This window comes from Anopheles darlingi, chromosome 2, assembly GCF_943734745.1.
Source record: "Anopheles darlingi chromosome 2, idAnoDarlMG_H_01, whole genome shotgun sequence".
Classification (NCBI taxonomy): domain Eukaryota; kingdom Metazoa; phylum Arthropoda; class Insecta; order Diptera; family Culicidae; genus Anopheles; species Anopheles darlingi.
This window is the reverse complement of record NC_064874.1, coordinates 80,841,057-80,858,222: the sequence shown is the minus strand read 5'-3', so window position 1 is coordinate 80,858,222 and position 17,166 is coordinate 80,841,057. Positions and strand designations below refer to the sequence as shown.

Sequence of the window (17,166 nt, the reverse complement as noted above, 5' to 3'; positions counted from 1 at the left end):
AGGTAGATAGATACAACAATGGTAGCCTTTGTGCTCGATGAAAAGCTTAAAAGATGGCGAATAATGTATTCCAGATTTATCTAATTACACCATGGAGCAAGTTTCGTGGTTCGAGTTGAAGCAGCTCCTTTCGTTATGAATTGGAAAGCCAAACCTTTCGCCAGCTCCATCGATGATGAGTTTTCAATCTTTTGATACGCCCGGTTTGGAACGCTATATCGATCAAGTGCAACAGGCGAGGGTAGCTCAACTGTAATTTATGGTCCCTTTTTTGTGCTGGTGCTTTACAATCATGATGAAGTGAAATTGAAATCGAAAATGGATTGTTCATTCACTTGGCCGCCATTCATCAAACGCGAGTGCAAAATCACCGGCGGCCAACCGGCTCCGGATGCTGATTCGTGCTGATTGCGTTTTGCCCGGAAAAGTTAAGCCATCGAGGCGCGGCGCGGCACGGGCTGCGTGACATTTCGCGAAACAATCTCCATTTCAATGGGAGCCCCAAAAAACCGTCTCAGCTTGGCGGAAAAAACCGCGTGAAAAGCCACATCATAATGTATTCCAAGACCGACGATCATCGTGAAGACAAGAAGCATGGAAGAAGGGCACGGACCGGGTTGCGCAGGGTTTTATTTGTGCGCCAACACTGAGCGGGCGCTGAAGGATGCGGGCGCATAGACACAGCTGGTCTTTCGCTTTGGCGTTTCTTTTCCACACCGAAAGTTATGCCCACGTTTTTCTATGCTACAGTCGGATGAAAGAGAGCGAGGAAACGAAGGAAAGGAAAGAAAGCACATTTCTGGCCACGTTATGTTTTTTGCTTTTTCTGTTTAGCCGGAGCTGGTGCTGTTGCTGGTGGTGGCGGCATCAGCAAGACAAATTACTTTTTATTTAGTAACTTCCGTTGCGTTTGTTGTTAGCACAAAATGTCAAACCAACGCGCTACACGACCGTAACAAGTCTGTTGTGCGCCATAACTCATTTGGTCCTGGTCCGGTGCGGAACGAGAAGATAAAAAGAAGAAGAAGAAGAAGAAGAACGGGAACCGAGAAGCAGGCTTGCCACCTGCCCGACAAAGTTACAACACAAGGCGGCAGAAGGCAGGCTGGCAGGCCGCAACTTGCAAGCATGCCATGCCGAATGATGTCTCAACAAATTGGGCACAGATTGAGCGTCCGAACTTTGTCGGGTAAAATGTTTTACGACTTACGCCGTTCCGCTCCTATCGTCGCCGTTTGAACGACTTGGCGCACTTGGCGCGTTGCAATTAAATTCTCAAAAATCTGATAAGAAGCCTCGAGAGCGGGAGTTCTGCTCGATCATTAGTGTGCCAGCGTTAAGAGCACTCAGGAGAGCGGGGACTCGTCTCATCGTCGGCGCTTTTGGGACTTTGGGACAGTCCTTAGAGACACTGTTGAGCCGTTCGATCACCCCTGCCAAGTAACTTTTGTAGGCCAGCGGACACTGCGGACTGTTGGCCTTTTTACTGTTGAAATGCTTCCGGTCAGGTCAGGTAGCCCCTTTCTTGAGCACAACACCAAGTTCCGGCCTCCTCAGCCCTGGGTTTCTCTAGTTCCAAAGTTTCGACTGAATGAGATGGGCCGGTTCGAGTAGGGAGCCTACCCATTGGACCTCCACAATTCAATTCCCTTCCTTTTCAACCAGAGCACATCCGGTTTGCTCCGGAGTTTCGGGTTCTTTGTGAATTGAAATACTGTGAGCACAAGGGGGCATGTCCGTCCGTATGGAGGGGGTTACCTTGCCAGGACGACGAGTCTTCGCAAAAGGTGTCGACAAGGCGTTGTGAAGTCGTAGTTTTGTGCGCCGCTCGGCTAGACGGCACGGTCCTAGACTTTGCTAGGCTAGTCGTGTGGCCAGGTCAAGTTCGATGATAAAATAAATTGAATGAGGAATCCCATCGTCATCGACCCGGACCCAAATGCCCGGGTTTCGCCAGGCCTTCTCCACAAGAAGTATTTCGAGGAGGTAGCGAAGGCCTAGGCCACCACTCGAGAACCAGAAGCAGGGAGAGGAGGTTCTTTGTTTGGTTTTGGGATCCGGTCAAGGGATGGGAAGCCGTACGTGATGGACGGATGGACACGGATGCGTGCCACTGGTGTCTATTGGCTGGATGTGTATGTGTGTGTTAATGTCGTAAAAGTTCGATTCCATGCTCGAGGGCTACAAACTGCTATCGATACCGCTTTTTAAGGAGCCAACCAGAATCGTTGTTTTACATCGCCAGCGACAACGACCCCGTCGACAGTTGAAGCGATAGCGATCAGCATTGCTATGTCTGTGTGCCTGTGTCCGGTTGCTTGAGATTTAATATTTTATATCTTCCCGGAGCAATCAATGTAACCGAACGTACCACAAGGCGCGCATGTCACTCATGTTAATGTTTACGAGCGGCCTATCTCCTCCTGGGCGTGTACAGCTCAGCCTCCTGCGTGGAAGTGGCTCGAACGGTCACGATCGCAATTCCTTCCTCCGTACGTTCGGCGTTGTCTGTGATTAACAAAACGAAACGGACATCATTCAATTGCCCTCCCGGATGCGGCTCAAGCTTGGTTTGGCAGTGACAGGACCGATTTTGTCACCTTCTTGTCGGGCGGACATGTTTTTATGGTCGATGTTACTAGCGCCTTGAGGAGGTCTGCCGGTGATGCTGTAAGATGTGATGCTCAACATGATGTACCATTAAATAAACAAGCAAGCAAGGGCTCGTTGTTGAGTAAGGGAGGGCCGGAAACGGACGCGGATGGACGTACCGGCAAATCCATAAGTGATGGCCAAGCCCCGATAGCAGCTCGAGCGGAATCCGCTTTCTGCTGAAGCAAGACATTTCGGCCGGCAGACTGCTTGAGTGAATGGACCGGAGCCGGGATCTCGGGTCTCGAGTGCGCTCTTGTTGGTTATTAGAGTGCTTTAATTCAATCTTTTTTGTGTGGGTTCCACTCTAGATTGCTGATAATCGGATCACCTAAAGTATCACTTGGTGGTGATTAAGCAGCTTCGAGCGTTATTAAAGAGCGATGAGCTGCAACGTTCGGTCGTTGTTGTATGCGACGATTTCCCGCTTGTCTAATTCCCGGAGAAAACATCGTGACAGCCATTCATTCCATTCGCTTATGATTGATGCTTTGTAATGATCCTATGATCCTTCGGTTTTACGGTGCTGCGGATTTGCGGATGACGCAAAAACCCTCGTTCCATGGCCAACAACCCATTCGTAAACTGTCATTCTTCTTAATGATGTTGCTGAAGGAAAACTTTGCATTTCATCGTCGTAAAACCATCGCAGCATGAAGAAAGTCGTTTGTCGAGTTGCAGCGCCGCGCGCCCGGTACTTCGATTACTATCTGGCGCGTGATGGGAATTTGCTAACGGGAACGGGAACTTTTCAAACTAGCTTCCAACCGTTATGTTGTAATGCATTCTACAACGACCGACGGGCTTTGTTGTGCTGCATATGAACTATGCTTTTGATTTGCTAAAAAGTGTGTTCTGAGAATATGAGTTTCGAGTCTTTGCTCACATCGAGTGAACAGGTAAACCAGAACACGAACCAATCGAACATTTCCAACCAATCTTCGACCGAGGAACGAATACAATGCAGCGCAGTGCACCACACGAGCAACTCTTTACAGAAGCAGCCCTCCCTCAGAAGCCATACCTCAGCAAACAATTGTTTCTCTTCACACGTTTCGATTTACTAGCCGGTTTTGCTCCGGTGACGTTTACCGTATCCGGGGGTAGCTGTTGGGTTTCTGAAGGAAAACTTTCGCCAAAACCGGTTCGACCAACGGTTTGGTAGCTCTGTTTTCTCGAAGCCACCCCCAGTGGCACCCATTCGATACGCTAGAACGCTGGCCGGGGTGCAGAAGGACCCCAGAATCGAACCACAAACAGCCGCAACATCCGGCCAGCGGATGTAATAAAGTTTACAGACGAAGGTTTTCCTGGGATCTGTGAAGACTTGTAAAGTTTACCAACCGGGAGAAAAATAATGTTCCCTTTCTCCTTCCAAAACAAGGGTCCCTTGGTACGGGGTGTCGCAATGTTGAAACTTTGATCATAAACATCTTTCACCACCGGCTTCACCGGTGAGCGAGTGAGCGAGCGAGCGACCGAACGAGCCCCGGGAAGCCGAACTATGCAAGTAACCAAAAGCTTTTCCGGTATGTAGTGTGAAGTTTGTTTTCGAATTACCTAGGCTTGTACGACAGGTTGAAAACGATATCACAACGAGAGAAAGAGAGAGAGGGAGACTTACGATCGTTTGATTAGGTTGAAGTTCAATCGAAATTGGTTTTTCTGTTTCCAATCTCTCTATCACGATAGAGGGATAGTTTTCCCGGGGAAAACTTCATCTCTATGACGTGATTTGTGCGCATTTTCAAGGCGCGAGCAGCGGCGCGTTTCCGAGCTTGTATCTCGGTTACAGTCGGTTTCCTGCCGCGCTTCCTTACCTTCGAATGTCACAATTTATGTTTCGAGTCATAACATAAAAGATAAGAATGGTTTGGAATCATCGTTCCGGCATTGAGCTATCGTTCCTTGCTTTTTGCTACCTGCCCAACGCTCGTAGCAGTCGTACGAAAAGGCCCGACACCGGATGAATGATATCCCGGATCGTGGCGTAAGAAGCGGAAGCCGTCGCTTACAGCCACCTCGGGACAACACGTTCTCTGCCACGGGGAATCCACGTGTTTTTGCCACGACAGGAAGCAGCGGCACGGATCGAACTGCTCACTGCGGGATCACGCCGGGATGAAAACAGATAGAAGCCACAGCAAAAGCAGCACTAGGCAGCAGAAACTATGGGAACCTAGACAGGACCAAAGAAGAAGAAAAAAACCATCCCAAGGACAGCACCGTGCGGAACCAGATGCCCAAACCCGTAGAAAGAACCCCCTCCCCCCCTCTCCAGCCCGCTTTCCAGACAACGGAAACGGAAACATAATTCGTCTCTTCAATATAGAAAGGTGAAACCTTCGAGAAATGATAAATAGCCGGTCGTAACGAAAGCTCCCGCGCCCGGTTAGCTAGCCGGTTCCGCCAGCGCACGGGCACGTGATCCCTGGCGAATGTGTCTCCGTGGGCAGACAGTCAAAAGTGGTGGTGGTCGTGGTGGTGGTGGTGCTAGTCGTGAGAACAGAAGGAAGGCTTCACGTTACCTCCTCCTCACCGAAGGGCAGATATCGTAAGAAGGAGGTAAAGCTGGCGACCAAAATTAATGATAAATCGATGACCTTTCGTGGAGAGAATCCACAATCTGGCCTTCGCCAGCGATGGCCAATGGTGGATGCTATCGCTCTGCTTACGGACTACACGGAGAGCTGCACGAAAATTGATTCCATTTCAAGGACTTCACCGTGGTGGTGATGGTGGTGATGGTGGGGATGGTGGTCCGGAGGTTGGCTGATTCCAACCATTCTTATGCGTCTCCCCTTTTCGTATATCGCGTCCGTGCTCCTGCCTATAAAGATCGCACAATTTTGTCATAATCATGTTTATTGTCATAGTCCCATCCCTCCCTCCCAACGCACGCCCGGTACCATGGAGCTCTGAAAACAGGAAGCGGAAGCAAATACAAATTATGGATTTCCATCCGGTAAATGCACGACACTGTCCCCCTCCCCCCCCCCTTCCGCCGGTACGCTGAGCAGAGGAAGAGGGTCAGGGGCTTGGTCATGAAATGTTTACGGACCGCATAAAACCCTCTGCCGGTGGAGGGAGGGCGGGCCACCAGCTACACGATTACCGGTTCCAAGCGCGAGTCCGAAAAAAGGTCACCACAATCCCGTTGTTGTCATCCCCGTCCGTCGTAGCCCAAGGAGGATGGTGCGAGTGATTCATTTCGGGGGGGAAGCCGGTAAAAGGGTTTCGCTGTCCGGCGGCGATGTAACGTTAAATATGTTTGATCCCTAAACTGCAATACCTGGACCGGCACCTGGACCAACCGGCCAGAGGTCGGCTCGTGCGTTCGTTCACTTCGTTTACTTAATCAACGGAACCTTGGAGCGATGAAAAGGATGAATCTTCAAGTAACGCTTGATTGAGGGAAATTGATCGGAACGAGTTTAATTTTCAATTGGCCACGGACCCCCCACAGGCACAGGCCCTTAAACGAATGGAATGTATATACACATCCCCTCCTCTGCAGCAACTCGAAGTAGGATGTTTATCTGTTACGTCCGGTGAATAGCGTCATCATCATCATCCGATTAATGATGCCGTTAGCCTTCCGTACGTGATGCGTTCTTTTTTTCCAATAGTCCAATACACTTTTTATTGCACAAACCGATGGCGATTATGATGGTGTAGCGGGTAATAGTTGATGCTACAATAAAATAACCATTATCACCTCGTCGGCGTCTACTACATGCCACTCCACCCAACGGTCAACGATTCAGTCGCAGCAGACTAATATCCGTTTGGCTTTGTTGTCCAGCGAGACAGCATTACCAAAATATTGTGCAGGAGGAGCTAGATACTGTGCGGAAAAGTGAATGAACTCGAACCGCTTTATATAGTATGCATATAGTATATAGTCAAAGTTTAATACTCGTTAGAAAGCTCTGTCCGGCAATGTGGTACTCACCGAACGGAGGGGAAATTTACAGAAACCGTTAGTCGACGGATCGAAGCAACCCTGCCTGTCTGAGTGTCGCACGAAAGCTCACTAAAAATGGCGCCATTTATGTTGGTCGATTCTGGTTTCACCACGGATGTGGTGAAGATTGGATTTGTGGTGAGATTGGAAAGCGTCGCTCATGGTCGCTCATGTTGAGCTCCGTCAATAAATTGACCAATATCCCCAATAAATGGTAGTGTGAACAAGTGTGTGCTTTTATTCACCCTTATTTCTTACATGTTTTATTGCTGAACGCTTATCCTTTCAAGAATATTATGAGAATTTTTTATTAATTTAAACGAACAGCAAAGATATTGGTTTTTTGGCTTCGGTGTCCATCGTAGCATAAACATTACTGGACAGATTGATTTGAAAATTCGGTGGAGCTATATTGTGATATTTTTTTATTTTATATTTTCCATGAAGTCTTTATGATTGTTAACTGATGATTATGTAGCCGGGGCTTGCTCCTCATCACCATCACCGTCATCATCGTCATCATTCCTCAAGTGTTCGTCCTGTTTCGATCTGCGGCATTCTGGCCGACTCGTGCTCTCTTCCGCTCTCTCTTTCTCTCTCTCTCTCTCTCCTTTAAACACACATACACACGGACCTAGTGTGCACTCAGCCTCCAGCCCGAACACGTGGCCGAGCCGAGCGCTTTGGCTTTTGGAGTTCGCACGGCCTACTGCGACTGTGGATTTCAGTTAGCGAGTCGGCAGTTAATTTCGACGTCTCGGGCGATACTGAGCTGAGCTGAGCGGTGATTCCCGGCCCAAGCAAAGCCACAACCACAGTCGCGTCGTGCACGCAAACATTCGTTTTCCGATGAATAGGATGTCCTGAGCCAAGCCATGAAATACTCGTTATAGTGATTTGTGTTGTGGCGAGTGTAACGAGCTCCTGTCCTCAATGTGGGCTCAATGACTCAATGTGAAACGATTTACGATTGAGAGGTGAGCCGTGGCAGTGTCGCTAACGTGTGGTTGAGTTGGAGTAGAATCTGTCCGATGTGCTTTCTGTGAAACGTATCAGGTGTTGTATCGCTGGTGGAATCGAGTGGAAAGTGCACTCTGCGAATGTTTAATCCAACTAATTTAAAGTTAATCACAAACATCATATCATGAAAAAAATATAAAATGCAAATGATGGAATTGAAATGAATTAGAGTCAATCCGTGATTCCGTATCGTTTCACTTGTTTTTTGTTTTGCGTGTGTTTGAGTGTCCACTTTTATTATTCATTCTGTGATACTGCCCAGGACGAGAGTGAAAACCATCCGCAACGGAAGCAAGCATCTGGTTTGCTAATTGCATGATGCATAGGCTGTGGAGGAATCAAATGCTTCCGGTATAAAAGAGCGATAAAGAACAGCTCGGTCTGAAAACGACAAGAAGCTTCAAGTGCGTCCTATTGATTCAAGAGAGATGACGAACATGGGCTTCGACGGTTCGTGAATGAACCGCCCGAACTCGATTCTCTGACTCCTCGACGGAACTGCAGCGGTGTGATGGAATGGTACCGACGATGCCGGACATTCGTCGTGTCAATGCTCTAATTAGGAAGCCTTCACACCAACCATTCGGAGGCCCAACCAAGGGAACGAATCTTTACTTCCGCTTTGCACCAACACCGACCGAGACCGATGTGTGAGAGAGGGAGAAGAGGATGGCGTTTCCATCATTATGCTCGGTCGTTATAATTATTCGCTCCCCATCCTATTCCACCCAAAAAGCGTCCCGGAAAAACAGAACCCCCAAAAACGAAACCCATTAACGATCACGCAGAGCGTGTGCGATAATTGGAAGGGCGAGTAATGGTTCCGGAATGATGAGGACTTCTTGGATGGGTTCAGCCTGGTACTGGTGGGTTGGTTGAGTTCTGCTAATTAATGGCCCGATTTCGTAGCAATCTCTTAAAAAGCAAGCGAACGAACAGAACTTATCATAAAAATCCCACGACGGCCGCTAATCGGAGTGCTACTTGCAATAGCCCTCGAATTTGGAAGTTAAATCAGCCAAAAGTGAAAAGGAAACTCTTTAAAAACGGATGAAGCGGAGTATTGCTCACCAAACAATCGAAAATTTAACGAGAGTTTTACCACAAAAACCACGCGCGAAAACACACGCACCGAAACAACACAGCACATTCAACGTTCCTTTTTTTTTGTAACTTGTCATGCTTGATGCGAATCGACAGCGACGGGAGCCAAAAAATAGAAAACTTGGTCCTTTTCCTTTCCTCCTTCTCGCCCATCGGTCTATCGTCTATCCCATCGTCTCTGTCTCTAAACCTGGCTGTCAGTCAGATTGTTGTGAGATTGACTTTTTACCACCCACCAAAAAAATGTCGATTCCGATCAGGCAGTTCTTCAGTTCTTATTTATTTCGCGACACGGGCGGCCTCGGTTTCTTATCCGGGCGACGCACACAAAGCCGGCTAGCCCCTCCTCCTCGTCACCCCGTTAACCGGACGGAAAAAAGGTGAATTGAACGACCTTCGTACGGGAAATCTATCGGAGCATCGCTTTTTGTTAGTCAACCGACAGGATGTGACAGTCGAGCGTGTGTCGAAGGTGCTACAATGTCTGTGGGCTACGTATTTCTTGCGTGTCGCCCGGCGGCTGGCCGGTATTTTCACGGGAATTCTTCGCCGAAGGCACGGCGAGCATGTCCCCTGAGCATCGCGTGATTGATTGCAAGTCGTGGCAAGCGAAAGTAACACCGACGGTTGAAAGGAGCGATTGTACGATTGCTTTGATGCCAACCATTCGCCAATTCGTACCGGAATTACACCGGAGTGGAACGGTCACAACACATACACACACACACACAGACACACTCCTTGTTGGCGCAACTCTTCCTTGGCGCTAGGGATGTGAATGCAGAATCAGATTTCACAATCAGTACCAGCACGTTGTGTGTTCACGTGATCGATTCGATTTGCCCCTTTGGGAGGAGAAGGAAGAGGAGAAGGAGGAGCAGGAGGAGGAGTCAGATACCCCTTTTCCGATGACATTGACGTAGCGTATCTCAATCATCATCAGCACCGTCAGCACCGTCAGCAGCAGCAGCAGCAGCAGCAGCGGTTAAAGCTGGGATGCTGGCTGGTCATCAAAAATCCGTATTCTATTTGCCTTAAACAACAACAATGCCGGTGCCCGGAAGGATTCGGATGTGTAGGCCCAATCACTTCGCTTGCCGACCTTCGGGCCATTTCCGCTTCATCCAGCAACCCAGCTCAATCCAGCCAGTGCAACTTTTAGGTTTTATAAACGGAAGAAGAAAAGGGTTTCTATCACGGGAAAAGACCCCCGAGGCATTCATGACGATCATGTTCCGCAGAGAAGGCACAAAGGACGAACGGGGAATCGAAGGAAGGAAAGGCACGCCGAGGCATGTAAACAAGGTTGTAGGATGGCGTGAAGGCGGAACCACGGGTCGTGAATTAACTTCATTCTGCTTCGTCGAGCCACTGGTGCTGCTGCTGGTGGTGCTGTTGATCCGTTTTGCCGGCACTTTCTTGCCGTTTGCGCTTCTGTCTGGACCTACGTCTGGGCGCCGGCAGGGAAGCTGCGTAGCCCAAAAACCCCCGGGTTTGATTCAGGAGGCCGAAACGCTAGGCGGCTTTCCTTCGCATTGCTGGTCACCATGAATGGTGTTTCGCTTTTTCGCAAAGGGCAGTGAGAAAGCGAAACAAAGAAGCAATCCTTGAAATATCGAAGCCAAGGCGGAAAATAAACTCGAATTCGTTACGGTCTTCTTAAGCCCCCTCGCCACAAGGAACGGGTGGAAAAGGAGCCGGTCGGGCCTGGTGGTTCGTTCCGTGAAATACTGCTCAAAAATTTCCTCCAGCCGCCTCGAGGGCTGGGGATTATGAAGGATGTTGGAAAGAATCCATCGGTTTCGGTTCCGGTTCGGACCGGCGCAGCAGATCGGTGCTCACCGGGGAATTGTGACGGCATTGTGCTGGACGGTCGATTGGCTGCTGGAAAGGGGAGGCAGGGAAGGGGGCGTTCAGTTCATCATATTTTATCGATTTACCAATCGTAGGCCGGAGTAAGTTACTTCGGCGAGGTAGCCAATTGCTTTACAATGATGATTACTCCAGGGGCGTCGTAGCTTTAAGCATGCGAATGGCATTGTATAGCCACCTTAAATCACATAATCGATCGCGAGAACGAGAGTGCTTCATTGGCGACTCGAAATGCCTCTACGTGGTCCGTCTCGAAGGCTCGATCAACGGTTAGGCTCATTAAGGAACTGGCGGATTCTATGCGAAGCGTCTTCTTCTGGCAGTTATGCGAAGAAGAATAGACGAATGTTCGCTCCATTGAACATTCTCTTTTTTTTTGTGTGACAAACACACACACACACAAAGGCCACAGCAACGAGGGCTCGTTGTTCACGGCCGAGAAAGCCGAGAAATAAGACCCGCCACTTCCCCCATTCCCCTTGCCAGTGGTGGCGGAGATAATTATTTTTGCAACCCCTCCATGCATATTTTCCCCGTAATGTTTGCCCGGGATAGAATGGTAATGGTACGGTACCGGTACTGCTGCCTCATCATCACTTGTCACCCCGCATGGTGTCGCGTGACTGACTGGCGGCCCCAGACCGGACTGGCATGCAAACAATGCAATGCCCGGTGACGGTGATTTGACGCATACAATTAAACTCAACCTACAACCTCTCCTAGACAGTGGTAGAGCCTGCGGAGCGGAGTACACAATGCCTCCTGCACGGAAACCACGGAAGATGGCGAGAAAGAGTGGCGTACCGGTGGCGAACGGCTTGCCTGCCACTGTCTCTCATTAACAATAGAAGGAATCGTAACGACTGCATGGATGCGCTCTGCTGCACCGCACCGCGGTGTAGCTTCACGTCGTGATATTCCTGCGCCCGAACCCTGAAGGAGGCTTAACGGTGGGCATAGTAACGGACACCAACCCATTGTACCTGCCGCCGCTACGGTATCCCCCATTACGGTGCCTGTCTGTCTTCCGATGACAGCATCACAGTGCAAGGCGAAGGCGAAACTGTGGATATAAGCTCCCCTATTCGCCCTATTGTTGTTAGCCCATCTGGCGTGGGGTTGGGTGGATGGAAAGTCTTGAAAAGATCATTAAGCTATGCCGTGTGCGCGTGTGTAATCATGCGTGTGAGTGAGTGAGTGTGCACTAACTAGGGAGTAAGGCAAGGCCGTTCGGTTGTTGATATATCTTCGTCCATATGCAACCTGACTGGCAGCTGAAGAGGAGAAGAGGACTCTCTAATGGGCCATCCGTGACTAAGTTTAAAATGCAGAAACCGTTTCGTACCGCTTTCGGTGTTGGGTTGTCGGTGAGCTAGCAGTAGGCCTTGAAATCTGTTTCTGTTGTAGTTTAGATAGGAGGGTTTGTTAATTCGTTTGACGAAAGTTTTGCAATTTGGTAGCTCTAAACCTTACTTCAAAAATTCCCAAAGTTTATCCCAACCTGTTGAAGGTCATCACGAATTGGACAAACTCTCTCTCGCTCTCTCTCTCTCTCTCTCTCTCTCTCTCTCTCTCTCTCTCTCTATCTATCTCTCTCTCTCTGTCTATTAGTAACGCACAACTTTCGACCCTTTGCGTACATTCAATTATCAATGAATTTCGTGAAGTATGGCGAAGGTATATTCCCCGTCGGTTTTTCGAGGATTTTCCCCAGAACTTGCTGGGTTGATGTCCTCACCTAAAACCATTCGACCAGTTCGGAGGCCTCCCCCAGGATCATGCCCTAGAGCAAACCTATTGAAGATAGACTATATTTGTAGTTACTCCACGGAGCACATGTTCACCGGATTGCTCTCGGAGTGAATAAAAGGCAGCGTCGAACGAGCAACCATTTCGAGTATAAGACTCAGCCCCCAAGGGAAACACACTTTCAATTTGAAATCCCCTTCCCCACCACCACTGCCCTAGATGGGGGGGGTGAAAGTTTAAATTATGGAAGAACGTTAACCAACCTCTGGCCTCACGCACTGCGGTACTCGCACACACATACACCTTAGTTGCAATCCGTTTGACTTTGAACCCGGAGCAAGATAAGGGCAGCTCGGTGCCCGGGCACTATTAGCTTTTGTCGAAGTGGAGCTACCAGCGTGGTGGGCAAACATTTGATTAGGATCCCGAATCCGATGTGTTTTTTTGCACCGCTCACATCAACCGTAGGATTCCGGTAGAGGTCGAATGCTCTCTTTAGGTCGATCACGAGGGAATTCAAAGACCGCTGTAGACCGCGGTAGGAGTGGGGTATTACAATTTCCATTTCTCGCACTAAATGGAAGTGAACTGATGGTGATTTGATTCGAGGAATGAAACCATTCCACGATCTTAGGAGAGTATTTCATCTTTCAATGTGTGATTAAAGCCGGAGACTCTTTTGAGTCGCCATCCAATGGCTTTAAAGAGGAACGATCTTACGGATTCGGAATGTGCTTTTATGTTGAAATGACATTTCATTGTAAAAAAAAAGTCCTGCTTAATACTTGTTCATTTTATGTTGAGCATGGTTTATGTTAAATACTAATTAGACACATGGGAAGAAAAAAACCATCTGAAATCACTTCTTACACCACCTCTTTCGCTGCGACTGTGTTGAATGCACATTCTTTTATGTTGCGCTGACAGCTGCTACTGACGGATGTCCAGATGTGAAAGACATAACCTCAGAACTTTGTCAAACACGCTGCTCATCGCAAATGGCACCTCATTGCGCTCGCCATTTGTCAATGTCTGTCCGTCGGCACGGCTAGCAGACGGTATCGTCCCCCCCCCCCCCCCCCCCGTTCGTTGATTTGTGGGATGTTTGTGTGGAGTGTTTGCTGCACCGGCTGCCAGGCGCCTCCACCGAGCAGCATTCCTCCGTCACCGAACGATTGTCGTCACGTACCCATCGGGCTTGATGCGTCCATTCGGCTTCGGCTGTGGCCCCAGATTCTACTACTCTTCCGTCCATTTTCTTTCTGCATGTTTTCATTACGCGCCTCTCTCGCTGAAGGACGCGCGCTGATTTGCTTATCGCGCAATCTCCATTGCCTCCGGGCTGGGACCCAACCCGGACCACCGGCCACAAAGAATGAAATAATATTTTCCGTTTTATCGTTCCGCACTTCATTCTAACGCCTGCGGCGTCACATCGTTATCGGGGACTGACATTAATTTGCGAACACAGCAGCGGCCAGCGTGATGGAGCCCTTTCGAGCACACATAATGGTGCTAATCTGCCAAGGGGGCACTGGGAAAGCAAACCGCTCGCCCGGTTAACCGACCGACATTATGTGACCAACGGGGATAATGCGATGGGATGAAAAAAGAGGGTTGCGAAAGCGTGCCCGCCAGTGCATCGGTGAAATGTGAGAAATTGCTTCTTCCCGCTACCGCTCGTTAAGATTGATTAGGGGACGCGTTTTTGAATAAAGAATCCCGGGATCCCGTTCCTGGAAGAGGGACACTGTTCGTGCTCGTTGCTTAAAAATGACCATGACAATTGGTTGATGAATTGTAAAGATGATAAAGCGTAACTTTGCGTCGCTGGAGTGCAGTTAACTTTTTTTCTCATCCTGTTCGATGATTCATCAGACCTCTCTCAGACCCTTAACAATTCGGTTCCGTGGACAAAGGATACAGAATTTTGGTTGTTTTTTTTTACAATTTTCATGATAGATTCCTTTTAAGAGTATTTCACAGGAATATAATAAATTAAAAATAACTCAACGGACGCCCAATGACTGTTCAGTGGACTTTCATGGCCCATGGCTATCTCTCTCGGTGAAAGGTTAAAATTGTTTAAAATATAAACCGGCCTTCAATCTCTCCTTTGTTTCTCGTTTTATCTCTTTCCCATTCACTTTGAGCGGATGCATTGAAATGCGGATGATCAACTTTCAAGCCTTTGCTTCCCTCCGGGGAGGGGAGAAGATTGAGCTTTCCAACAACTACTCGGGCGTATCGCGGAATTCGCGGAAATTGTCAGTGAACCCCGGTAATGCCCCGAGCACTTTCGGTAAACATTTTTACCCAATTATGCAAACTTTTGTTTCAATCAAGCGTCCGGAATAGTGCCGCTGTTATTTGCCGTTCGTGCGAAAGGCACCGGAGACCTTATTTGCCAGAGTTCGCTTCAATGAACCTTCGCACTTTGCAAACGGTGTTTACCAAGTCCGCTACCGGCTACTATTGCTCTCCAATGCCGCGCCAAAAAGGACCTCCAGAATCGGGCCAAAAATCTGTATTAAATGAACGGCCCTCTTTGGTAGGTTTTACTTTCAATTTATACAAACATTCTATTTAGCCGGAGCGATGCTTTGTGCGACATCGCTTCAAAATGCCAATTAGAGCGGCAAATATGTTGATTGGATTTCGCTCTAAACTCAGTCGATCCCCTGCGCCAAGCTAGAGCGGGAAGCGAAAACAAGTGTGTGCATGGGCGAATGGGAGAGTGCGAGGCAGAGAAAAGCATCTTTTCATTTTGTCTCTCTGCCACCTTCTACAGTCAGCCCTGGTGTTCGTGTCGATATTGAATTTGCTGTAGAATCCCGAAAAGCCTGTCCAATGAAGCGTGCAGTGATCGCCTATGGAGAAGCACCTATGATGGGGCCTGCCCGCGGCAGCGACATAAACATCATCATCGGAGACCTTGCTCATAATGGTGCTTGCTAGTGAGGCGCAAGAGCAACATCATTGGGCTTGAGCTTTGCACGAACGAGATTCCATCCTCCCGTGTAGCGATGCTCAATAAGTGGTATTTAATTTCGTATCTTTCGCAACACAACAACACCGTGTGTACGGTGGAAGCAGATTTTTATAAACTTGATATGATAAACTTGATTTGATTTTTACTTGTTCACTGCCTAATTTACTGACATAGTGAGAACTTACACAGAACTTGGGACGAGACGCACATTAAGATCTTAAACAAAGTAGCAAACCGTCCCGAAACCATTTAGCATACTGGTAGCCTTAGCTGTAAATCCGGATTATGATTTTTCACTTCAGAGAATTGTGCAACCGTAAGGTTTCAATTATCGCCGCCGCGCTGAGCTACACCATTGCCTTTTTTTCTCAGAACACTCTCGCTAATGTACAGCCTGCGGCTTTAATCTGAATTGAGGATTTGTTGGTAGAATCACTTTGCTACTGCTTGAAGCCTATGCTCGTGCGCTTGCTGTGCATTCCACCCCCGCCCCGGGGCCGTTTGTTTGCCGTCGACCAGACCTGTGCACGCAATGCAGCTTCCCGATTCACAAGCAAAAACATGGTTCATCTGTTCGGAAACGGGAGAACTCGCCGGTCGCTTTTGCCAGCTGCATTGCGTTACAAATCATAACCATACCACGGTGGACAGCTGCAGCTTGAACGAGGGAGTACGTTTTTACCAGAACGGAAATGATTTATTCAGACATCGGTGGTGGTGAACAGAGTGTACGACATTGCAGCACCACGAGGCACAGCATGTTGAGTGCAATCTTGGGAAAGCACCCCTACTGGAACCTATAACGTACCATTTCGTTCGCCGGCACGCTGGTTTGACGGTACTGTCCTGATGTGAACGAATAAACCAAAGCACTTGACACCAACCTACGCTTTCGGGAGCGTATCCATCGGCCCATAGAAGAACGGGCTGCATTCGGAAAACTATTCCAGTCCGTATGCATTGCGGCGCAATTGATGTGGTTCCGGGAAGTTTATTTTATATTGCAAACGTTCTAAAGCGACGTGTTCAGGTTCTGTAGAACATCACATGCATTGAAATCATTGAAGTTTAGCATACACAGATAATATTATGCTTTACGCAGAAATTTAGCTAAAGAGCATTTCAAACGATTCGCACCATTTCCATTGAATCCATTACCGCGACCCGGCCGGCCGGGAAGGAAAAAGCAAAATTGTTTCCCGAAAGTCGCTTCAGTGAGTGAGCTCGAAAAACACGACTGCTCAAAACATGGATGGCAATTTGTTCGGTTAAAAGTTCACTAAAAACTTCTTCCAACACAAGACAAGTCAAGTCGCGGCCTGCCTGGCGGCCGGCCGGCCGTCTTCATCTTCTGCTGCTCATGCAAATGCACAACTTCCGCCATTGTTGCCTGTTAGCGGACATGCAAATATGAAGCGGCAAGCGGTATTTTTCAAAAGTTTCCTTCACCGACCGGATGAATGATGAGCACCATTTTGGGGGGAAGGGCGAACATCAGGAACAGAACGATGCGAGTTGGTTTGATATTTGATTTACAGCCACCAGCCGCCAGCGCACCCGTTCGTTGCCTTCATAAATTACTTCCATTTCCCGTTTCCGGTGCTGTTCATTTCACATTTTACGATGCAATATGTATTAACGCAACCGAGCGGTGAAGCGGTGCGCTTTCCAGGAAGTTCTCCTTGAATGCGTCGAAAGTCAAACAGCCGTACGACGGTTACTGCTGCTGCTGCTATAATGCAATGCTGGCTGGCTTGGAGAATGTCAACAAGCGGCAACACAATGGAACCAATTGCGTGCCTAGCAGTGC

At 48.6% G+C, this 17,166-nt stretch overlaps 1 protein-coding gene across 2 annotated transcripts in view; it reads left to right on the top strand.

Annotated features, from left to right (window-relative positions):
• Positions 1-17,166, top strand: part of LOC125951696 (uncharacterized) — a 35,188-nt gene that overhangs the window by 2,227 nt on the left and 15,795 nt on the right. Inside the window, exon 1 of one of the 2 annotated variants that reach the window (XM_049680674.1) lies at positions 7,475-7,596. The exons of the other annotated variant lie outside the window; for it this stretch is intronic. The gene's annotated coding sequence lies outside the window, so the exon portion shown is untranslated. Of the gene's footprint in view, positions 1-7,474; positions 7,597-17,166 lie in introns of those variants that run through there. 2 annotated transcript variants of the gene reach the window in all.